Genomic DNA, 24,895 nt, shown 5'->3' on the forward strand with positions numbered 1-24,895 from the left:
AAGAGATGTTCAGTGCTGGTGCCCTGCAGCTGGCAGGGTTTTGTGCTGTATTTATAACAGTTGTTTTGAAGGTTCAGCTGGTATAGCACAATGAAGATAGCAGTAGACTTCATGTTCTTTGACTCCTTGACCGCTTCATAGCAATTCAGCATGTCACAGAATAGTTAGTGTTGGAATGGGTCTCTGGGAATCATCCAGTCCAACCAGCCTGTTCAGAGTAGGGTCAACTACAGCAGGTTGCTCAGGACAGTGTCCAAAGTTGAAGACTCAATAGAATTCAGCTGCCATCATATTAAAAAATAGTAATAATAAAATAAAGTTATTTCTTAGGTTTACACAGAATTTCTTGTATTTCGTTTAGTGCCTGGTATTGCCCCAGTTGCCCTCATCAGGTATTTATAGACATCCATAAGATTCTTCACTGAGCCCGCTTTTCTCCAGATTGATCACTCCCAGCTCTCTCAGCCTCTCCTCATAGAAGAAATGTTCTGGTCCCTTAATCATTTTTTTGTGACTCTTCGGTGAATTTGGTCTCTTATGTCTCTCTCTCTCTTGCACTAGGGAGTGCAGAACTGACCCAGTATCCCACATGTGACTTCACCAGTGCTGAGCAGAGAGGAAGGATCTTCTCAATCTTCTGGCAATGCTCTTTGTAATGGAGCCCAGGAAACCATTGACGTTCTTTGCCACAAGGGCACATTGGTGAGTCATGTCTGACTTGTTGCCCACAAAGATCTCCAGGTCCTTTCATGCTTTTCCAGGCACTTGGCCAGCAATCTGAACTGATGCATTGGGTTCTATGTCCCCAGGTGGCAGGACTTTGCCTTTTTTTTTTGCATTTTGCCTTGTTGAACTTTATGATATTCCTGTCTGCCTGTAGAAGCACCTGTTTAGGTGCTTCTAAATGGTAGTGAAACCATCTGGTGTACGAGCTACCCCTTGAGTTGTGTATCATCTGCAGTCTCAATGAAGGTGCACACTACTCCATCATTCAGGTCATCAGTTAAATAATGTTGACCCTATTATTGATCCCTGGATTACACCACTAGTGACTGGACTATATCTGGTCTTTGCCTTACAGATGACAATCTTTTCAGCCTGGCAGTTCATCCAGCTTTCAGTCCATCTTACTGTCCATTTCTCCAGCCTATACTTCATCATTTTATCTAAAAGGATGTCATGGGAGACAATGTTGAAAGTCTTGCTAAAGTCAAGATAAGCAACATCCACTGCTCTCTTCTCATTCACTGAGCTATCTCATTGTAGAAGACTATCAGGTTGGTCAACCTTGATTTACCCTTTGTAAATCCACAATGACTACTCCCAATCACCTTCCTGGGCTTAATATGTTTTGAAATGTTTTCCAGGAAGATTTGTTCTATTTCTGTCACAAGGATCAGAGTGAGGCTGTCAGGCTGTAGTTCCCCGTAACATCTTTCAGTTCTATGACTATCCTTAATAACACCTCTCAGAGTGACAACATCTAGCTTGGAGCTTGGCTGCAGATTATGGGGACAAAGATCACGGTAACATCTTTTTTTTCTCTCCTCAGGGACTGCTTGATGCCTTGTGATCTCTTGTTTACAAGTTTTGGGAGGCTAAGCAGTCCTCTCCTCACATCCCCAGAGGAGTTACATGCAGAATTTTCTTAACAGAAACAAAGAGCTGAAGTGTGAGCTGAAGAAGGGCAGTTTATAGCATAGAGCTTGTGGTCAGCACAGATCAGCTGTTTCGATTGTATAAAATGCTCTGGATAGTTCTACGAATAACACAATACAGTTGAAAGCAAAGTTCAAGCTTTAAAATACTAAATATAGCAGTTTCCTTGCTACTAGAAGTTTTCTTTAAATAAGACAAGTTGTTTTAAAATTGCAGTAATACAATATTCTCTGTTACCTGTAGGTAAAGTCAAACCCCAAGCTGTAACGCAGTGTTCATTGAGCTGTGAGGGGACTGAGGAGCAGCTCATGGAAAGGTTGCTTTCCTATTGAATTCAGACAAGTTCCCACCCCTAGATTTAATTTGAAAGTTGAGAAAATTTATAAATTCAAAGCAAAACACAACTGAACCTACAAAACTGCATGATTTCCTGTGAAACTGTGCAATTCTGGTTTCTTTCCCAAGCTCTAATATGGCTTCATGCTCATAAAATTCAATTTTGTTGAAAGTTTTCTGAACGTCATTCAACCTGGAAACTAACTCAATCTTCAGGCAGATAGCATAATACCTAGATAGACAGCATGTGGGTGGGGAGATGGATATATGGCAATGGCACAGTTTCTCATATCTGTTTGAATTATATTTTAGAAAACAGGAATGTTAATAATAGCTTAAAAAATAACTTCAAAATCAATTTTGCTCAACATAGCTTGGGATGAAGAGTTTGCAGCGCAAAGCTTAAGGGATTTTTTGTCTTTGATATTACTGCCTGGAAACAAAAAGTGAATATTCAAACTGCATCTTCAGAGGAAACTGCTTCCTAGCACTCCCACATATCCACTCACTCTTCTTCTTCAGTAACTGAAATAACTGAAACTCCCACAAGAGAAATTACACATTCTTGGTCAATTTATTTCTAATTGATGATGAAATTTCACTGTCAAAGATGCTGAAAAAAAACTAAAACTTTTTACTAGGCAAATAAAGAACATGAAACTAAGGAATTGAAGGCTATGGGAATTCTGTCAACCTGTTGCTTGTCGGGAACACCTCCAGGTCGGCTTGGTGTTTACAAGTACTGCCTTAATTTCGCTTTCATAGTTGGTGATGATTGAAATGGTTCTTTCTTGATCTAGTCTTGATTGACTAGATTAATCCAAGTTAAGGGCTGCATGTTTTTTGGTGTTTCCCCCTGTTCATGGCAATAAGGACAGTACAAGCGTACTCTACAGGCTCCAACGTGAGATAATGCTTTTTCTCTCCTTGTGTCCTCTGGTGGGTTGAAATTGCTCTGCCCATGCCCTCAATTGCTGGGTAACATCGGGTAGCATTGCTCTGGGTTGCTACAGGCAGCGAGCGACTATGAGGTGAGAGCTGTGCAACCCCTAGGTAGCTGCTGTGTAATCTCCATATGGTCACTGTGAGCAATAGTTGACATTTTTTGGCAGAGTTCAGCAGGTGAAAAGGGCCACCATTAAGCATACTTAACCACCGAGTTAAATATAAGCTCACTGTGTAAATATAACCTATGTAAATAGAAGCTCGCACAGTAAATAGAAGCTCACTCAGCAAATGCACCTGGCATATGCCAGGTTATTTGCCTTCATTGGTGTGCCATAAATCATAGGTACTGTTAAAAATCAGCTAAGGTATATAAGGTATATAAAATCATTTATGCAGTGAAATAGTTTTTAAAATGATTTTCATCGTGATTAGGGCAACTTTTCTCCCTGATATCATTTTTTTGAATGGTATAACAATAAAATGTACATAATGAGTCAAATTCACAAAGTTCATTAAATTGTACCGTGATAAAACTTGACTCAATAGACAGGAAAACGAAGCTGCAGGAAAAAGGCATTATTCTTGTTGCAGCAGCTGACTGGAAAGTCTAAAGACAAGAGCTCTGTAATGTTCTTGATGATTGAATGTTGAATTTCAGAACAGAGTGTGGCTGTGTTTGACCACTATAAAGCATGCAAGTTGGCTTTTTGAGGTGTATTATCAAATTCTTTCCACATTTAATATGTAAAGTATATTAAAACTTTTCCATCCTGAGCGACAGAAAACTGTAGCTTCCCAATTAAGGGGAATTACTGAAGGAAGAAAAGTTGTTTTTCGGAGATTTTTTTTTGAAAGTACAAAAACATAGGGTTCTAGCATTAAAATTTGCTTCCAAGTTTTCAGTCATTGTGATATCCTACAAAGTTTTGGCTTTCAGAATTATTAAGGAACAATACTAGAAGACCGGAGGAAATGTTTTTTCTTTCTTATGAAAGATCTGGCACTGTTTTTGTTTTGTGCCCATTTTCACAAGTTGTTTCGTCGTGGTAGGGGAAAAGGTAGAAATTCATAAATAATTCAGTTGCATGTGTTTACACAAAACCTTCAGGGAAATGAATCAGAATTTAGGACGTACCCAAACATTTCCATCACTGCCTTCACCTACGCATTTCAGGGCGAAATAAATGTGCCAATCAAGCGCTGCAGGCGCTTTGTACAAAAGACACAAATCTGCCGGTTTCTATCAGAAGCGCTCCCAAATGAGGGTGAGCCTTCAACCTGCCTTCTTTCCTCACCACCTAAGGAAATGAAAAGTGATGTGGAGCTGATTTATTCCCTCGTTTTGTGCCAGCTGCCTTCATCTCCAGGGAATAGCGGCGCGCGAGAGAGAGGTCTGAGCGCCCACAGAGCTGAGGGAACTGGAAGGCGTTAGGGGAACCTGGCTTGGGGACAGGTGACTTGCCCTTGCAATCAAGAAAAGGGGAGCACAAGAGTGAATTGCAATTGCTGCTGAACTCTGGAACAACCTGATTTTATTTTTAAGAAGAGAATGTAAATTTTATGGTCTCATCATTGTCTTCTTTTGCTCTCAGGACCCCAGGACACTTTCATTCAAACTACTGCAAAACTAAGTATAGTAGTTTCAAATAAAGACTCTGGGTAATATATAGCTCTTGGCACAAAGTGGTTTTGCACAGGGGGGAAAACCTGAACAGTACACCTGAAAGGCTTTGCAGATTCAAGTATGAATGGAGAAATATATATATATATAGAGAGAGAGAGAGAGAGAGAGAGAGAGACAGTGTTTGAAAGCATTGCCCTATGTGGATACTGCCATTCTGTAACAAGTAGGTGCACTTTAGTGTTGATAGTCCTTCTCAAAACCAGGTTTTGTTTTCACAGGAACAGTGAAACTGTTCAAGTCCCAATTGCTTACATCCCAATGCAGATGGGCACGTGCAGCTTTACCGCGCTGCATTCTGGACGCGGGTCCGCGCTCGTTCTTCCTGCTGCCAAAGCCAGCAGCATCGTGCACCCAGTCCTAAAAGAGCTAATGACCATCAGCATCCCTGGGAAGTTGCTTAGCAACGTGGTGGGGACGGGCATCGCGCCGCCACCGACACTTGGGCTGCCCGTGGTCCAGCACCGGCTGCGCGCGGTGCCGGGGAAAGCTCTCGTTGCCACTTCCACTAAACCCCATAGTTTAATTAAACTCACCTAAAATAATAGTTTTCTGATTTTTTTTCCAGTGACTTAACATTTTTTCCATATGTAAAGGCTGTCTCTATGCTAAAAAAGCAATTATTCAGTTAATATCCGTTCATCTTAGCTGCTTAAATCCCTAAGTCCTGCCTGAGATGAACGGATTGTTTTTTTTTATGAATTTAAAGTCTTAGTTGTAATAAATGAGCATAAGTATTCACATGATGCAAATTCTAAAGGCAGGATAAAATCTATCCAGTAACTGCAATAACTTCTGGCTTACAGAATTGAGCCTGACATTTTTCCCCTAAATTACTAGTTATTTTTTAGGCTGGCTTCCTGAGGGAAAACAAGGCTTATCTGGGCACTGGCAGCCTCTGGGTGAATCAGCGAGAACTGAAGCCATTAGAAGCCCAGGGCTGTGTGCTCTGCTCTGCCGCCCCAATTAGACAGCAGATCAAAGCCTTTGGCTGCATCATCCCCTGGCCCTGAGGGAGGTGCACAGTGGTCGTCCTTTGCTTAGAGGGTTAAAGTCCTGAATTCCCCTGGAGCCAAAGACCTGATCACTAATTGATTTGGTATATCCAGCCTCAGAACAAGTCGTTCCATGAGTGCCAGAGGTAAGGAGAGCTGCGTGTTTGCGGGTCGGTGTCTGGCAGGGGTGATGAAGTCTGAGGACAGTGCCATTTAGGATGTGTGTTTCCTCGACGGCTTCTCTGATGTCAAAAGAGGTAAATTCACACTGAGGCTTCTCCCCTTTGCGAAGCTACTTGTTTTGTCTTGCTCCTCTTGCCTGCGGGCGCCTACAAAATTGGTAGCAAATTAATTAGCAGGCAGCTTCGGCTGAAGCGAGATCGTGCAGAAAGAGCAGGTGACAAGATACACGCACAAGCACACAAAGACTGCGAGTAAACAAATGTCTTTTCCTTAGGGAACCAGTGCAAAATCCCAGTGGGCACAGAGGAGCCATTCTCCAATAGCCCCCAGTCTATGAAATGTTCTGTGATTTCAGCCCGGGAAGGCAACAGGGATACCTACAGCTGCATCCAAGTTCAAATTCTTTTGGTTCATTGCTTTGTTTGTTTGTTTTTCTTATAAATATTTTGTGAAGATATCCCTAATCCTCATGCTCTGTGAACAGGCAAGCACAGTTATGACATCATGTTAATTCAGCAAGTTCAGCAATATCAAACCCTTTAAAACAGTGATTCTGCAACTTGTTTGGTATTTTTGAATTCTTAAAACAAATAGGAGTATATGTAAATATATATGATATATATATATATGTTTACTGGCAGTATATTTCCTTCTCTTCGTTGACTTTTCTAGAATTTTAAAATATTTTTTGGTACCATAGCCATTTGCAGGCACAGATAAAAATGACCACTCTAAACTCACAGTTCTGTTGATTTGTTTATATTGTGTTTGTATTTACCCACATCTTAAAAGTCAGCCAAAGTCTGAAAAAAGTTCTGACATATTTTGGTAGAAACTTTTGAGTGTTTTCATTTTCAAGCAAATTTGTCCTCCCAGCATCCGGTAAGGGTTATTGTGTGAGCTCTTGTAGGAGGTGCAACTGTGACATCTCTGGAAATCATAACAAAAGAGAAGAAAGCATTTCCAGGGTCAATCAGATTTTAATAATGATTACAGCAGAGTGTAAAATTGGCTGGCATAGTGTGCAATGGCAAGGTATTAGATGGTAATTTTCATCTTAATTAATGGAAGTGACTTCACTGGACTCCACTGACTTCAATGGAAGCAGAATTTCAGTCTTTCTGAGTATGTGCTTTACCAAGCACTAGAATATTCTCAAAAAATCAGCATCCTCCTGTCTCGCTGGCACTCCTCTTCTTCCTCTGCCTTTATCCAAGAGTTTTCTGGAGCTCAATCCATCATTCTTTCCACCGAATTATCCTGAATTTCCTTCCTTAGCTTTATAGGAAACCCTATGCATCTTGTCACACCATTCACGTACCAATGGCACACTTTGTTTCCCCTCGGCGTAGACAAGAGGTATGTTGTTCTTTGCAGCCTGGATGTCAAGGCTGGCGTAGCCCCGAGGCCATCCGAGGCACAGAAGGGAGCATCACTCTCTCTCTGCCTTGGCTGGCAGCTCAAGGCTTCTCTCTGCTTGCCGTCTATCAAGGCACCAGCCTCGGAGGTGCATCCAGGGACTGGGATCGAGATAAGGAGTCGTTTCCAGAAATGTGCTGGAAGGCGGCTCTGGAGAACACCTTGTTATAATTCCACTTTTGCAAGTGAGGAATTTCTTCGCTTCAAACAGAGATCTACCCCTTCTGAGGTACCATTTAGTCATGACTGTGAAAGAGGACTGATCCTTGGGGCTCATAAAAATGTCTTGCCTCCTGACATGCAGCACATTGTGCAAAAAGGCAGGAGATGTGGCATATAAAAATTCCCAGGGAGGTGAATCCAATAGAGTATTTCCTAGAGCACTCACATTCCTCGCTTCCTCGGTAAAATCTCCCATCAGTCATTTCTGAACTGAGACCTGATGTACGCCACCAAAACACTATTTTAACCCACAGAACGACTGCTGATTTGTGGCCTTTTCTTCATTGATTAAGGCAGGGTGATGACAAAGAATTTGCTGTTATCAAAGGGGATAAACGAGGAAATCACTACCACGACAGTCCTGCTCTCACCAAATATATTAGTCCCTTGTGTACTGATTAGCTGCTGACGGCATGCTGAGCATGAAGCTAAATATAGAGAAGATAGAGAGTGAACTCCTGGTCCCACTGAAACTTGAAAGCATCCACTGGCTTCAGAGGCATAAAACATTGAGATTTCCTTTGGATCTCTGCTCAGGGATTTTGTATCATAGAGTCTAGCAGTATTGGCACTGAGAAATGCACGCTTGAAGTGAAGTTCCCAAGTGCACATTTAGGACCTGAAATAAATAGCCTAATTTTCCAAAGCATTGAATACTTACCAGTTCCTGCTGATGAGACCATTCCAATGAATAGTCACTGCAGCTCATTCTCACATATGCAGGCAAGGGATTATTTAGCCCAAGTGAGCATTATTCATTTTTTTTTTCTTTTTGTGTCCATCAAACACATTAAAAGAATCTTTTGAGTAAAAAAAAGTAACAAAAAACTCAACTTACCAAAAATGAAAATTATAAGACTCACCTATTCTCTTTGCTATCTCCTTCCCCACAGACTCAGCTATGAAGTAAAATGGAAATGAGCAACTCAGCTGCAGAATTACAAGCAGATGAGAATCAAGGGCCTGTTCCTCACTGCATGGCCTAGATCTTCCACTGGGAACCCACCTGAAAACCTGAGTCTGGAGCATGACTTGAACATACAGATGAGAAAAGGTATTCAGTATTGTATCAACTCTTCTCTCTTTGCTCCATAAGGAAACGTTCTGTTGATCCGAATTTGTGTATTTTAAGTGCCCTTCAGAGGCTAAGATGATCTGTGTTGCTATGTGTTTTTCACAGGTGTAGACAAAGGTCTGAATGTGTCTCCTTGCTCTCGAGGGTGACAATTGGAGGGATTGGGAGACATCCTACTTATGTATGACATAAGTAAATCAAGAAAAGAAAGGTTCAATGGAAGACACTAAATGCTTCTTAAAGGGTTTGTTTATAATGCAATGACCATAGTTTAATAAAGAAAAAAAAATTAAGTAAACATCAAATTTATACAGACAAGCTCAGATCTGTTCCATCACATTGAACTCAGACTGATTTGAATCTGCTGTTCTTTGAAAAGTGTCATCTACAGTGTGTACGTATGTGTGTGTTTATGTGTACATGTGTGTGTGTACATGTGTGCATTTTTATTTAACCTAAACCTGCTATTTAACCTAAATTAAACCTAAATAAACCTGCTATTTAACCTAAACTTGTTTATAGAATACCTAAACCTGCTATTTAAAGTGTTGTAAAAGTAGCTTAACGAAAGTCTGGTTTTAAGTCTATTTAAGTGAACCACTACTGTATCCTGTAGACACATGCAAATCAATTTATAGCTGCCATATAAAATTCCACCCTTTGAATTAAGCTAAATCAACATAAGCTGGTTGTAAATCAATTTAACTATGTCCACATGTGGATTTGCTTCATGTTTAATGAAACTGATTTAAAGAAGCAATCCTAGTGAAATCATTGCCACATTCTTTTGCAGGCAAAGCCTATGTTGTGTTGATTCAATACGTATTCCAAATAAATACGTATATACGCCAATACGCCTGCATAACTCTTCAGCTGTGCTGTTGAGTATCAACCTGAATTCTTGGTCTTGTTATGGATTTGGCTAATAAGTTTTCTTGCATGATACCATCTTTCTCCCTCAGTAAGATTCAACCCAAGCATTTGTCTTTTCAAACATGTTTTTTTGTTTTGTTTTGTTTTGTAGGTAATCTGGTTAATTTAATTCAAACAGTATTTCACCCTCTGTTCTGTCCTGCTAGAAGTAACACAGGTCCTTACATCAGCTGTTATATTCCTAATGCAGTAGTCCAGCTTTACAGTTGATTCAGTTGATTTATGGACAGAAAAACCAGGAAAAATTTAAATTCAATCAGAACAAATGGCCGTGAGTTGTCTAGCCAGGACGTTCCAGTAGGCTTTCCATCATATCTAGTAAACTTATGCTGCCGTGAATTTATGGCTTCAGCTGACAACAGTCCTTAGATTGGTCCTGATTGAATAGCAACATTAATTCTAGGATTTTAATTCCCAATATTTGTGCTTTTAGAAGTTGTGTAAAGATTTATTTATTTCCATGGCATTTGTTTGTTGTTTAGTGAACTGAGTTTTGTTTTCTTATTTAGAAGTCATAATGCATTTTTTATTTATGCAATTGCTTTTGGAAAATACCTTTAAAAAAGCTGTAAGAAAGATAAATCTCAGACCTGGGTGCCTAATTCCTAATGGATTCTTTGAGAGTCACAAATTTACATCTGTAAGAAGCATATTAAGAAAAAATAACAACCAAACAAAAACTCCTGTTGGCACCTTATCTTGTCTCGTTTTTTTTTTTTTCTCTTCACCATGTCATTTCTTCTAATAAAAGCTATTACCAGTTGCTACAGACTTTACCTGGCTCGTAGCAATAGACAGTTGCAGCTGCAATAACCCTGCTATGCTGTTACACCTTCTGCAGAGCAGCCATTCAAACAACCAGTAGGAGCATGAGGACATTGAACTATGTTGTGCTGTGACCTTTCCCAGTCAGTTTATCTATCTGAAGTGATTTGTAAATCTAATAGCAATCCATGTTGTATATGCTCACTAGTCATTTCTTCACTGTGCTGCTGGAGAGTGGTAGACTTCTTATTTCCCAGTGCCAGATCTTACTGAATGTTGTCTGTAGAATAGAGAGTGCTGTTTTCTAATTTACCCAAAATAAGTTCATGAGCCTTGCCTGTAGCATACCTGGCATTTTTGTCTGTGATAGTTTTATCTTTGCTTTCTCCAGCTGTAGTTTTTGGTAACTGCTCCACCTGGAACTTCAGTAATAACGCAGATCTGGAAAGGAGAAGATCTGTGGCAGGTACAGAGCATGAGCCAGACTCTACAGTCATGCTGAAGATATACTGAGTGCTAGAGATGTCTCTCAACTGGTGCCCTCTCTGGGCTGTTATTCCTAGTCTAATGTGGACCTAACAGTCTCACTGTAATGCTAACACAAGCATCCTGATGCTTTGAGATCTGAGGAGGAACACTTGGAAAACTTCCCTGGATCTCTCTGAAAACCTGTTTTGATAAAGATAACTTCAGTAAAAATATCCCAAAGAACATACTGAAGGAATGTGACTAGCAGAATAACAAAGATGTGCAGTTACTGACTCAGTGTTTCATTACCAGAAATGGAATTTCTCCATAAAGTTTGCCATCTTGCACTACTTGAGATAAGACAGCAACTGATAGCAGAATCAGTAGATGGTTAACCTCTACCTAGGCCAGTCTCCAGAAGACACTTTGCCAGTGGACAGCATAAGACTTTGCTGGATATTTAGACTCACGTCCTACCTGTATCTAGTCCAGTCTCAACTTCTCCCAACCCTTGTTCCTGGTCCAAAGTTTACATGTGTCAGCCTGGTCTCTCAGCACAAAAAGTCCTCCTATCCTGTCTCCATCTGCCATCTCCCCAGGTTTTTAGTGCCAGATTTTCCTCCACCCTCCTGGCAGGCCACAGTCACTGTCTCTCTGTTCCTGGCCACTGTCCTGCTTCTTCCTCCACCTCTTCCTTGAGTCTTATTCATGTGGCACTCAAGCTTGTAATATCATTTAACTTGCAAACTGAAGGTCCATGAGATAGTGGTGAGTCGTCTAGAAAATCATTTCATTTTCAGATAAAATATCTTTTCAATTCAGATGGTGGGCCATAAGGAATTCAGATGTTTGAGAGCTTTTGCTGATAAGATAGCTGAGAAACTGCCATTCTAAAAGACATTTCCGTGGTTGGTTTTCTTGCTATATATGTGACTTTAAAAATGTAAAAAGATTTTTCTTTTCAATCTCAGATTTATAATCCTTTGGGTTGGCAAAATCTCCAATAAATTCCTTGACTGTGCACTTTGGCCGGACTTCATCTCACATCTAAACCGTCAACTCTGTTTCTGTTCCACAAAGTCATCTATTTTTACATCGAGGGCTTTGTGTGTTATCCTCGCTGTTGTGTGGGCCATCACACTCTCTCAATCTTCCCCTTCTTCCCTCTTACAGCTTCCAGACTCCTCTGTATTTCCAAAAACTTCTGTCCCCTGTGACTTTGTTTTCAAGCTCTCAGCTTCTCTTCTTGGTTTTTACTTACTCCAGAGCTGTTGTCTTTAGACTCAGGCCTCCAATTGGCACTAACCCCACAGCTTCCAGGCACATATATATTCTTCTTGCCTTCTCTTTCCCTTTTTAAACTTTTCTTGCTTTTGCTGCTGCCAGATATGACTCTATCCATGCATAGGGCCACTGCTCTGCTGCATGTTTATGCTGCTGTTCACTGCTCACCATCACAGTGCCCAGAGAGAGACCATTAGTTCTAAAATGACAAGCAAGATCCATCTCTCTGCCTTTGCAGAACATATGTGCTAGCCTACTTGGGGGGATCTTTTTAACTGATTTTTTTGTGTGTGTGTGCAAAACATAGCATACAGAGCCATATATTTTTGTGCAAGTTCCCAAATCCTGCAGGCTTTTCAGGATCTCGTCAAGAACTCCGCAATTATACGATTTTACAACTTGTCAAAGCTGCAGACAATACAAGACCAGACAATACAGCATAGACATAACACATTAGAGCGAGGGCTGGAGTTATAAAATACGAGGAGACGTGCGTAAAAGGGGAAGGAGTGAATCGAGGGCAGCCGTATCACTGGCTCTTACACAGTCATTCCTGGCTGCATGCTCCAGGAGGGTCTGAATGTGTCTCCTTGCTCTCAAGGGTGACAAGCTCGCCTGTCTTTGGCTACTCTTTCAAAATGACCACATATCCTTGGGCTGTTCTGGGCACAAGCCCTTTTGTCTCTTTTTCTGTGAACTCGTGCACTCAGAGCAGGCATGATCTTTGCAGCCATTAAAAGCAAAGGGATTATGGGCTAATTTAATACATTTCAGCAAATAAATACAATGAAATATGGAGCAGTTTGCCTCCTGAAAGCTATTTCAATGCATGGGTCTCTCTTCCTTCAACTGCCTGACTGCTGGACAGTCCCAGGGAGCATTTATCCACGTCCTATTTTTCTTTATTACAGCACTAGCAGACATTAGAGAAAAGACCCTTTATCCAGCACAAACTAGTGACTGATAAAGTTGATATTTACCTTTTTGGATAAAACAACCTGCAAGCCATGAAAAAATCTCTCATAATTGCAAGGTGCAGTCAGCACTGGGACTGTTCTTGAGGGCTGTGGCCCAATTTGTAACGAACTTGAGGCAAGCAGAGCCCTTCAGTAACAAAGTGCCAGGGAAAGAGACAGAGTGGGACATCCTGGGAGCTCTGGCAGTCCAGCAGCATCTGCTCTAGTTTCTTAATTTTCATTTATTATCTTAATTATCAGTGCACTAGCAAGGGCAACATATCAGAGTGCTGTTGAGCATTAGGAAAGGGTGGAGATCCTTGCTGCTTTGCTTACAATAATTTGGATTCTCTTAAATGTGACTGGAGGGCGCTAACCAGAATCACACAGAAGACTTGTATAAGAGCTATTAATTTCAGTTTAATAAGTTAGGAGGGTGTATACAGGGAGGCAACAGAGGATAAAGAGAAATTTAGGTAGAATATTCATTTTTGTATGTAGATTCTTTCTTCAGTAGCTCCGGGAGAAGTGATGTTCCCTGTTTCCTGTTCACCCACTGGGGGAACTCAGGGTTTAAATAAGGCTTCTCAAGCTAGTTAAAATTTCTTGGCAGTTTGATACTTTGGTCCTTAATTGTACTCATTTCCCTGTGGAGATCCTCAGAGAGAGATTCTCCATTACATGGCTGCTGGGAGATCTCCAGCTATTCACATTTTTCCCAATTAATTTCAGACTCAAATATTGATTCATTTCTGGAGTGAACCGATAGTAGCACTGAATTTCTGGTTTGAAGCATTAGATATATGTACCAAGGGGATTTAGTAGCGCGTACTTTTAATTTATGCCCTATTGGATGACTCTGTTATGTCTACAGTGTAGATGGACCCACCAAGTTATGGCTTCAAAAGCAAATCGAAAAGAATAACATGATGATGCCTTGATGACTCAGAAGATAATAGAGGTGTCAGGGGCTCTGTAGCTCATGATGTGAGAAGCTGATGAGATACAAGATCTGAAAGCTGGAATGAAACACAGACTCAGATCCAAAATTTTGCAGATACAGAAGATAAACCTCCATTTCTCCATGTAAGCATAAAATAGCACATTGAGATCTCTCTATTTGATGCTATGGCATGAATAAGTTGTCAATGGCTGTCAGAGTTTTTAACAAATCCATCTTGATTTGGATGCAAAGCAGAGTCCAAAAGCATCTTCAAGCTCGTTGCTGCAACTTGATTCTCTCTTTATCAGCTTTTAAACAGACATCTGACAGCACTGTTGGAACAAGATATCAGTATGAAGTTAAAACATAGCATGACATTCCTGCTGTAGTCCTGGCGCATGGGAATATTAGGGCTCTCCCCAGTATCACTCTCCACAAATGAGTCGCAAAAGGGTCCAAGCACCTTTTGAAAAAAGAAGTTGAATGAAGGAAAGGCCTGTGGATCTCTGTGACAAAGTCCTTCAAGGCACAGGCTTTTCCCACCTTTGAATCCTTCACATCCTGCTCTCTCAAAGGGTGATGGAAGTTTCTGGCCTGGGCTGCCATAGATCTTAGCAATTTTTGAACAAATAACCGCAAAGTACCCATGTGCTTCCACTCAGCTGGTGCCAGTGCTCTGAGGATTGAAAGGATTCTTCCATTTCATCTGAAAGCTTTCAAGGATGTTATTAATCTACCATTTCTTATTATAGGAGCCTACTGTTCTGCACAAAAAGGATGCTTAGAGTAATCAGAGCTTTCATCAGGTGGCCTTAATCAGCTGAAAAATGCCTGCTTTTTCAACTAATTCCTGGAAATATTGCCTATGTCTATAGAGGAGAAAATCATCCTGACCTGAGCATAAGCATTGCTGCTTGTCAGAGACTGCTACCCATTTGGAAAGAAAACCTACAATGTCAGTTAAATCAGTCTTTCATTTTTCTCTCTCTCTTAAGGTCTCCTAGGGTTTTTCCAGAATCGTAATTTGAATTTTCAGTGGGGCATATCTGCTAGCAGATGTGCTACAGGTTGAAGTAGTTTTGCTTCTTTGTTTTTCTTATGCAAGTTAATTTTCCTCCAGAAACTTTTTAAGGTCTATATCTGTAGAATCCCTTGTGTGTCTGTTCCTTGGTTCTGTAACTCATGGCATTGCAGATGCACAATCTGAGAAAACAGTGTAGAGATACAAGAGTCAGTTGGAAAATGAACAAGCCCTTGCAAATCAGAAAGAAATCCGCACAAGCATAGTCCCCCAAATAGTGAAATTATGGGTAGTCTCCACCTATCAGAGACATGAACTGCCAGATATTACTTAGATATATGTCTTTAAAATGTAATTCCAGCACCGTTGTCATTTTAGTTGGCTTACAATGAAAAAAAAATCTCAAAATAAACCCAGGTGTTCATTTGAGGTGGAGACTGGCATGGGACAAGTTGAGAAGATGTCACAAGATGCCATGCTTGTGAGGGGTTTTTGCCAGTACTTAGTACCATCTCAAATGATGCTGTATTTCTCTTATGACAAGATAGTGGACACTTTGTAGGACATGGAAAATGGAAACTTGATAAGTTTCGTCGGTTTAAACTGATGTCAAAATATTCATGTGTGTGGTTGTTCCATCTTAATATATTTGCCAAATACAGTGCACAAGTATAGGGTTATGGAAGATAGGATTTGAACTGAGAGGTCTGACATTGTAGTAGCTCCATCTCCTGACAAAGGGATTTTGCCAGGACCATTTTCTTTCTTATGTTCAAGACAGATAGAAATGAGTGAAGGGAAAAAAAAAACCTATTGCCACAAATTATAATCTTTACTAAGCAACCACTCTAAAGCAGTCAGAAACTCTTCCGTATTCATTTCATACAGCAGACTGCTGTATTCAGGGCCTGAGCTATTGAGAAGCTCTGGCTCAAAAATAGGAGCAGGGAAACTAAGATGTTGGATGAGAGTGGATGGGATGAGAGGGAAAGAAAGAGGTAAAGAAAAGCTCTAAATTGATAAAAATCACTATAGTCTAATGCTCAGCAATTGGTATCACCTTTATTTCCTTTCACTGTCACATCAATGCCTGCTTCAGGTTATTTACATCATATTGTCCCAGTTTGCAAAAGCAGCCTCTTTCAGGCTTTACATGAAGCAAGAAGCCACTGTGGGCTCTGAGAAACCAGGCAGGGCGGCACAGAGGGGTTTTCTGCCGACACTGCTTTAAAAGGTGGACTTAGTGCTTTCCTGCAGGGAAACCATCTCTTTGGTGTACTTCAGTGCTGAGATAACATTGCACTATCTGCAAACAAATTGTCTGTATTGATCTGTCCGGTTAGATGTGTCTGCCAACATGTCATTAACTCCCTGGCATGGCTAAAGGAGACAAAGACACCTCATATAACTGATACACAATTTAAATGCATTCTTCCTGCAGGTATTTCATTCCCCTGAGACCCCTGTGGAATTAGGTATTCCTTTTGCTGGGCCATTTCACATCCAGACATTTAGTAAGACTTGCTAGAGCTAATCCAGGAGATAATAGTGTATATGCTAGAAGATGAAATGGCAACCAGCCAAACCAGCCACGTTAGTCACAGCCAGTGGATCAGTTTTTATGCATAAGTTGATTAGACAACTGTAACAACTAGAAAAAAATTGGCATGAAACAAATTTAAAGATGCTACAAATATTTTAACCTTTTTCCAGCTGCTGAATAAGATGCACTTTCTCAACAACCTTGAACTAAAGCTGGGCTCATGATCTCCCCTGCTTAGCATACTTGTCTGAACAATCTGATCTTGCTTCTTCCCCGCCTTTTCCTAAATCTTGGAAAATAATTGTTTTAATACTCTGTGTTCTCTGAAAGAATTTCTTTTTTTTTTTTTAATCATACGCTAGCTGCATTCTCTGTTTTGCTTTTAAAGGGAATTCAAAAAATTTACCAATCAATTCCTGAGGTTTAGCATTCAATGGAGTTTTAGGAGCCAGTAACCTATCAAAATTAAATGCATTTTTATCCAACAGGGTAAAAACTACTTCAAGGAGGAGGGGGGGCATAATTTCAGAGATAGTCTTCTCTGTCCTCTCAGGGACTCTTCCAGATGTGTGTAAAGACCCTCATATAGATTTGGCATTAGATATCTCTGAATGGTTCTGTTCAGCTGATTAAAAAGTTTTGTTCTTGGGCCATCACCACTGTTCTCCCTTGACTTTACTCTTCTGTGGTGTTAGTGTTTGCAAGAGCTTTAGCTTCTTTTGTGTTGTAACTACTTTTTCCAGCTGGACAGGAAGAGAGGAAAAGGAGGCACTGTTCTACATATTTTTCAGTCATTTGTGAGCATGCAACAAATAGTTCCTTACCTTTCAGAGGTTTTGCAGAAGGGGAGGATTGCCAAGGGTTCCTCCTGCTGAATGGAGAGGAGTATGGTACAGAAAACAGCACACAATCGAAAGAAACAAAGAAAAGTCTTATTACAACACGCAGTTAAGCAGTGGGATTCCTTGCCCCAGAAGGAGCAGGTGCCAAAAGCTTGCATAGTTTCAAGAGGACATTTGACAGCTAATTATAAGAAAAATATAACTGAACATTGCTAACTACAAAGCATCATTACTTCTGGTTCAGGGCACCCCCAAGCCACAGACTGTTAGAAAATGGAAGAATATTGCTGGAATATGACACACTGCGTTTGCTTTAGTACTTCAAGTCCCCCACTGACAGCTATTTCTGCCTTCTGCTGGACACAGGAGACCAGCAGAGGTGGACTTTTGGGGCGACCCAGGACGGGAGTCCTTATGGTCTTAAGCAAGTTCTCTTCTTAACCTGAGTGGTGATCATATTTATTTTTGTCTTAGATTCTTTTCTGGGATGTCAGGTCAGAGACCAAAGTGGGACATAAAGGATGAGGGAGAAGTTCTTCTGCGCATATTTTTTTTGCATAGCAAAATGTCAAATACCCAAAGTGTTTGGGTTCTTTAAACTCAGCAAGTTTTCCCATTTCATCTTCCCCTTTTATCCCTATCTAATCTAAACTTACTTCACTACTTAAGAGAGTCCTAGCGAATCTTTTCAGCTAACTTCAAGTACCTAGCTAAAGAATCTAAATTCAGATTAAGGTCATCCTAGTGTCCTTCTTCAGTCGATGAAGAACAGTAGGCACCTCTAGTGGGTGATTCATATCATAGGTGGGCTGAATCTCCCTCAGGAAGCATGAATTAGCTGCGTAGGAAGCCTAACATGACCTTGTTTCTAATTTAAGCACATCAGCTAAATGTCTAACTTAGCAAGGCTTTCAGATAGTTAGAAACAGAACTTAGCATCCTCATATGTACATTTTAGAGATTTATTATATGCGTGTGAAGTGAAAAGACATTGACTCTTTCAAACTTTTAATCACAGAAACCATGTTGCAATTGTCGTGACATGAATATAAAATCAAAATGCGATTTCGCAACTGCTGTGACATGAATATAAAATCAAAATACACAGTAAAATTAAGAGCAGCTGCTTGGAATCCTCCTTTTCTGGATAATTTTCATATACAGATAAAGAACAATATCAGGATAATACAGAACAGGCTTAATAAGCAGGATACTTAATAGGCAGTGTATTTAATATCACATGAAATGAGCATTTTTTAACCTAACACAGGTTCTGCTGTAGCATGTGGCTAATCATTCTTCATTTACTGAGTACAAGAAAAAAGAGGCATGAGGATTTTATTTGCCATACTATTGTTATATCTGTTTCTATTGGAATTCCTTTCTAATTTAGTAATTGAGCTAATTTTGTACACAATAAAATGTTGTCATGATAACTACATTTTGCATTTTCCCTTGAAAGAACAAGTAGATACATAAATGAGTTTCCCATAAGCATTTTTACAAAAATCTTTGGGCATGTTTTTCTTAAAATGAACATTTGCCAGTTTTTGTTTGTAATGCACACAGAGTCAAACAGTTACCGTAGCCTTCTTTTCATAAGCATGTAAGAACTTACAATATTGCTTCAACCCCAAGCATTGCTATGAATTTTACATTATGTTTTCTCCTGCAAGAGTGTCAACAGATGAAAAGATCAGTTTTGTGTTCCCAGTTTTTGTAATATCCACATAAAACCCATATTTGGTAATAGCATCCGTTTCATATGAGGTTTTAATGCTGCTTCTCAAGATTTTACCAATTCAGTTTTCATTGTATGAGGAGATGATTCATAATTTTTTTTGCACTGTTTTCATACATTATTTGTCTAAGTGTATATATATATATATATACATATATATATATATGGAAGGCCATGTGGGGGTCCCTCCAGGCCCTCCATGGTAAACTTTTCAATGTGCAATAGAGGCCTTTGGTCCCAGGAATAACCTCGGTCCTGAAATGGGGCACAGCCTCAGTTCATCAGTGCCCCCCACCACAAGACCAGTAGATCTCAACCTTGATTGTTATGGCATAAGCTGACATACCTCAATGCAATACTATAAAGAAATACCTGAACTAACACAGAGCACGTTGTGTCTGTCCTGGCAATCAATACAATTTCTTCAGCCTGGTATTTTTCTTGGGCTCTTTACTGTCACAATGAGAGCTTAGGGCTCAAGAAACATTTTGCCAGTTGTCAGTATGGCCAGGATATGGACATACCAAGGCTAGTTGTATGATATCCTGAACACTAACCAAAAGTGACTGATGTCTCATATAAGAAACAAAAGTTCTTATACTTTTCCACCATTCTAAACAACTTGGTGCTCTCCAAAGGTCTTCCATCCCAGCACCAACTCAGCCTGCCCCAGCTTTCACTGGAATGAATGCCTGAGAGCAGCTTAGCCACAGTCCTGGAATAACGCCCCTTCTTCTGAGCCACCAAGAGACAAACAAGTTCTTGCGTAGCTCCCAAAAAGAAGACTCATCTGCAAAGATCAATCATAGACCATAAAAATAAGTCTGCAAAAGATAAAATTCTTGACATTGAGTGTGACAGAGAACTGGAACAGAGGACAAACACTGGAACAGGTTGCCTAAAGAGCTTGTGGATTCTCCTTCTCTGGAGATTTTCAAAACCCACTTGGAAGCCACCCAGTGCCACGTGATCCTGCGTGTGCAGGGGGGTTGGACTCTTCTAGCATCCTCCTTAAAACACTTTTCCTATACAGGCAGACCAGTGTTCATTCATATCAGAGGGCTGAGAGTTTTGTAGTTAAGTAAATATAGAATGCACAAAATCAGAGATTTCAGCAGAAGCTGAACAGAATATTTAGAGTATAAGCCCGTCAATAGCCCCATCTGTCCAGGAGCAACCAGCTGCCCTTCTTTAATTCTCTGGCTATTCTAAAGTGACCATCTCACCCACTTTCTTCTCCACTCTAGAAACACAAGTGCTCTGGTGCAATCAAATAGAGAACCTTCCCATGGGAAGGTAATCAGTCTTTGCTAGAGTCATGGGATCTGAAAGCTTCTTCCCGTCCATTTGCTTAAGATACTACTGGCTTTTGATAGCAAGAAATGTACCACAGAGTTTTTAAAGAAGTTGTGAGCAATCTTGATCTGTGCTGCCAAATATTACTGAACTTTAAGGGGCAGTTGTTGGTCTGGTTTCTGGATTAGATCCTGTCCCAAACCTCAAGCTAATTATCACTCCAGTAATAGAGAGATGAATATGTAAGAAGGGAAACAGTAGCTAGCATAACAGTATCTGCTTTCTTCTCTATGTGACTCTGTATGTATTTGGCTTAACTCTAATTGTTATCAGATGCTAACAAATAAAACGAAGACTGTAAAAGTTAGTTTGCTTAAGAAAGATAAGCAAGTTCTAATATAAATTTATTTATATACAATCCACACTCTCAGCAAAAACTACAGAATTTCATCTTTTTGGGGTCCTTGGATTCAGAATCCAAAGAGCATTATCTAAAGAGCATTATTATTATAGATTATTTTTGTTAAATAAATGAATAGTGAGATAAATGAATAGTAAGCGAAATCTACTTTCCTTCATTTAGAGTCTTTATTTTTTCTCCTTTTATTTTTCTTTTCTTTCTTTTATTATAAATATCTAAATTACATTTAGCAAATAAATATCCATAAAGACAACTATATCTGCTTTATTTGCCTACAGGTTCGAGAAAAAAATAGCTATCCTTCTTATTTCCAGGTAATGTTTTTTAAAAATCATATTTTTTTTTCCCCTATATGTCCTTTCTGGAAATATAATTGCAAATTAACTTTTGAAATCTCCCACAGAACATAATACACCTAATAGGAAAGAAAAAAAAGAAAAAAAAGAAAAAAAAAGGAACTTTCTATTATGATAAATGTCTTCCAAAGCTCTTTCCTTTTCTGAGCATATGAACACAGAGTCTTTCATCAGCATATTAAAACGCAAATCCCCCCATGTCTCTAAGCCTGTCGTTATTTATAAAAATATTGAGGCCTTCCATATGTCACAGCTGTACACTCCGGTTTTCATTTGCCATCGGAATCACTGCAGGTACCGGAGATACCCGCAGCGCTCCGACTAGGAGCTCTTGGAGAAAGGACTCTGTTTTCTTTGGCCCGTGTTTGTGCTGTGCCTACCACAGTCTGATCTGGACCTATGGCTTAGGCTCAAAGACAACAGACTGATACACATAACAAATAATAAGAAGGAAACCGCTCAGTGGAGACTCTTGCCCTGTTCTCAGCAGTAGCCGGGGGGTTAGGATCACGCTCCTGGAGACAGAGAGGATCCTTGGCTGTGTTTGGAGCTTGGCAAGTAATGAAATAACAAGTGTGGCTTGTCTTTCCTTTCCAGCAAAGATTGCCTTGTAGTAGTAACACACCAGAGAGGGCCTCAAGAGATGCTGGTTCAGTTTCTAATCTCCTTTACAGATTTCCTGCGAAACTTGAGAAAAATCACACGCTCTGCTATGCCTAAGCACTAAGCTCCTAAAAAACAGGTTATGGTGCTTTCTTCTTTGCTGATCATTTTAAGTGCTTGTATTATGAGTACTTCTAAGGAGGGAGATTAACTGTGTGCCTACAGACTAACCCAAGGAGGATGCAGTACTGGTGGGGCTGTACCCATTGGGATAAGCCAATGGGAGTCCTGTGGTCGTGGACAATATTGCTGGGAATTAGTACAAATTAGGAAAGGTAGGGATCATCCCCCAATCAAATGACACAATTCCAGGTTAGATATACACTGCATTCTTTACAAATAGATCTTTCCAATGACTGATCTTAGAAAATTGTGGCATATAGTCTCTAGAATGCAGTGACTGTAGACTCATGTATTTCAGTAATGATCTATTTACCAAAAATGCATATGTTTAATAGTCACAATTCTTCACTCATTTGGCTAGTAGCTTAAAAATGGGGAAAAAAAAAAAGATATTGGGAGGACAAAAATGTTACAATTCAGTGTTTTCAAACAAGATGTTTCAATTCTTGCTTTCAGATCTATTTTCAAGTTGCTAACATTCAATTAAAAAAAGATTACAGGATGAGAGATAACACTTCAGTTTTTGGTCAGCCAAAATATTTAGTAATTGTGAATAATTACTTTCACAATCTGCGTTATTAAAAAAAGTCTTTTGAGTTCAGCCAGTAAAAATGTAAGGTAGCAGAAACTCAGCTGGTCTGACTTAAAAGAGGCAATTAGCAGTGAAATTGGCATATGTTCTTGGTTGGACTATCTGGCTGGATGGATGTTCTTGGATTTTCTTTTAAGCTAAACAATTGAGAAATTGCCTCTACAGATTTCCAGAGTTTTATTGCCATGAATATAAGATCAGTTGCCAAGAATAGAATCATCTCTCTCGATTAAACAAGAAAGTGTCTCAAAATGCACAAAGAGTTGTGCTATTGTCCACATGTACATTTTACCATTTTTTTTTTTTTCTGTGTTCATCAGATCTGAAAATATTTCCTTGATGTCAAGGATGAACTGGAATATCATTTAAAATAGTGTCATGCTCTCTACAAGAGACATCCTGGTAATAGCATGTTGTTGTGATTTATTTTGGTATACCACTCTAGAGTATGAGCATTTCTGTTTCTGACTCAGAAATTGTATTTGATAGTGCCTAGGATGTCAAGAAACTCTGCCGTTCCATCAGAATAAAAAGCCTGGGTTAACTTTGACCAAACAACAAGCTCCTTCTATTGCCAAAATTGTGGCCCACACATTTTAATGTGTTCTCATTGATCTTAATGGCAGAGGAAGACACTACCAAGCAGAAGTCAGCAGGCTTTATGGAACTGCCATATAAACTCCATGGTCAAGCATGGCCAGGGAGTTGACTCTGCCAGAGCATCCTTGTGGGGTCTGATCACGTGGGCAACCATAAAGTCTTTCTTGGCTGTTTCTTCAAGTCACATCCTCCTCCGCACTCTGTCAGTGGCACCACTGAGAACAGCCAGAGAAAGACAGAGGTTCTCTTAGCAGGAATCATCTCCTTTCTGCCAAAAGCTAAGAAAATCTGCACTTTACACAAATGAAAGGGAGCAAAGGTACTCATTCTACCTCTGTAACTGAGAGAGGGGCTTGATTCCTCCAGCCTGAAGTGTGATCAACCTAGACTGACTTCTTTCTTCTCTCTCCCGTCAGTCTTCTACATGGAGCATTGAAAATGCAAAGTTTACCTAGCCCTTGTGAGGCCCACCTTGTGGCCTCAAAAGCCCTTCCTGCTCTCCCTTTTCTCCTCCTCAGCTCATACTGAAGTTTGTGCCTGCCCGTCAGTGCAATGTGAATTGTGCATAGAGCACTATGCTCTTACTGCGGTCTCAGGTGGAAATAGTAAGCTGGTATTCTGGAAAAGCATATTTTTTTAAACACTTTTTCTTCTGGAGGAAGTAATTGGACGTCAGAGCAGCTTTTTGTCCACTGACCATTCAGGGTGCGATGTAATCCTGAATTTAAAATGAACAATGCATACATTCTTGAGGAGGAAAAAGTGCTAACACTAGACATGTTTTTTTCTTGAATTCACAGCTCAGTTTTCATTGGGATTCTATTTTAAGCTACCCCAGGAGCAAAAAGAATGAGATCAGGAGTGAGATTTGCCTGCAGATGAAGTATGTGGGGTGAGTTACTTCTGGAGGTCAACCGTCGTACTCACTGGACTATGAATACTGAAGTAGTGAGTATGAAAGTAATGCTTTTGTATAGCCCAAAGATATCCCTGTTAATTTATCTTAGTAGTTATCTTCTAGAATTTTACTTGGTGTTGCTCCAAAATAGTTTTATGTATGTCTACCAAAAAAAAAAAAAAAAAGTTAAAAATTCACCTTAAAATTCTTAATAAATAGTAGAAGCTCCCTTTGTTCTAGTCTGGTAGTATTGCAGATGTAGTTGGGAGACTTATATTGAGGGACAAATAGGGGCATCATTTACAGAGAAGGAAAAAAAACAGAGAGAAGGAAATAACCCTGCTAATAGGACAATATCCTACAGCAACCCCAAGATTAAAATATCTATAATTATTTAGACTAAAAGTAGCACTTAAATACTGATTTCAGTCTGTGACTGCAGCAAGGCAGTAGGAAAATGGGGCATCCTGCTGGTGAAATAACATTTGTCAGGAAATGGAAGACACTTGGAATTTTCTTTGGCTTCACAATCTGTGCACTGCCGTGCCGTATTGCTTAAATATGGCCAGTTAATTATGAGTTGCCATGCAGTATGTTCCACATGCATTGACTCTGTTGAAGGCAGCACGTGTGGTTCCCTTCTCTCTCTAGCCCTCCTCTTTCTGCATCACTGTCACCAGTTTCCAAGAACATTCACTCTCACTTGGTATTGAGTCTTCTGCTGCCTCACAGTGCAGCACAACACTAATTAACAGCCTGTCCTACAAACGATGTAAACCGCTGTGCTCCCTAAGAGCCAGGACACAGGAGCCCATTCGACAGCAAGATGAATGGTACCTACAGAGCATGTGCCTGGTGCTTGCACTCCCTATAACCAATGCGCCATGGCTGGAAATAACACATTCACCAGGGCAAACAACCCATCCTGGCCT

General features: G+C 40.1%; 1 long non-coding RNA gene across 1 annotated transcript; it reads left to right on the plus strand.

The window, feature by feature from the left end:
• Positions 1–642: 642 nt before the first annotated feature.
• On the plus strand, positions 643–24,007 carry LOC112956884. Its single transcript, XR_003251121.1, has 3 exons — positions 643–702; positions 8,337–8,497; positions 23,866–24,007. It is a non-coding gene; the product is annotated as an uncharacterized LOC112956884 (long non-coding RNA).
• Positions 24,008–24,895: the final 888 nt, after the last annotated feature.

This window comes from Nothoprocta perdicaria, unplaced genomic scaffold (assembly GCF_003342845.1).
Source record: "Nothoprocta perdicaria isolate Ctin4 unplaced genomic scaffold, notPer1 scaffold_68, whole genome shotgun sequence".
NCBI lineage: Eukaryota > Metazoa > Chordata > Aves > Tinamiformes > Tinamidae > Nothoprocta > Nothoprocta perdicaria.